The sequence below is a fragment of the Cryptomeria japonica genome, chromosome 2 (genome assembly GCF_030272615.1).
Source record: "Cryptomeria japonica chromosome 2, Sugi_1.0, whole genome shotgun sequence".
NCBI classification, from domain to species: Eukaryota; Viridiplantae; Streptophyta; class Pinopsida; order Cupressales; family Cupressaceae; genus Cryptomeria; species Cryptomeria japonica.
Window position 1 is genome coordinate 673,100,557 of NC_081406.1, and position 945 is coordinate 673,101,501.

Here is a 945-nt window from a genome sequence, read left to right on the forward strand (position 1 = left end):
GAGTGAATGGGCCAACATTTGTAGAAATGTGTCACTATGAGAAGGAGAAGCTTTGAATAGAAAAGTGTTGACTAGATGAGATTGGGAAGAGACTTCCTTTCCTTTATGATCTATTGGGAGAAATTACATAGTGAAGTGATTTCTGCTCCAGCCCACTAGGTGGGAGTTGTCTGCAAGGAATGATCACCAATCTCGTTATGAAGCTTCTTTTGACATTGACTAGTTGAATGTTTGTGTGGAGTAACATTACCTAAACCTAAAAGTAATTCTTTTGAAATAAATTAGCTCCCTCCATTTTTATCTCCTACCTTTAAAAAAATCTCAGCTGGAATTCCCTCTAAGAGATCCATATCCATGCAAATACTAGTGAAATTTGTATCATCTGTGTGTGGGAGCCATGCTAATCTTCTTTTTGTCGTTTCAATTTTATCAAGTGTCTCCATAGAAATGCAGTGAAACTTTCTAAGTCCATTTTCAATAGCCTTAAGCATTAAATTTCCCAAAATTGCAAGGACAATTATGGTAGATGAACCCAGAAATAGGTAGAAGAGAAAGAATTGATGTGTGAATCAAAAGTTTTCATACAAAGATCGTCACCTTGGAATGCACAAGTCCTATTTTTAAAGTGAATATCTTTATTCCTAAGAGAACTGTTGGTTGAAAATTTTGTACACCTGGGAAGATGTGCAAAATTGTGGTTTCAGCCACAGTGTGTGAGTATAAAACTCTCCTAATTTAGGGAAGGCTCCCCCTTTACTACTAATACTAACTAAATACTTAATCTAATTTGGGTAGGACAACAACCCTTCCTCTCTTTTCAGAAAATACTATATTATTTCCTCTTCACAAAAAAGAAACAACAATTTTTAAAGAGATAATAACAACAACTCAAAACATAACCAAGAGAGGAAATGAAGTTTCCTGAAATCACAAAGACTTTTGTCA

At 34.9% G+C, this 945-nt stretch overlaps 1 pseudogene; it reads right to left on the bottom strand.

Moving 5' to 3' along the window:
- Positions 1-348: 348 nt before the first annotated feature.
- On the bottom strand, positions 349-459 carry LOC131060622 (U6 spliceosomal RNA; annotated as a pseudogene).
- Between the last annotated feature and the right edge of the window lie 486 nt (positions 460-945).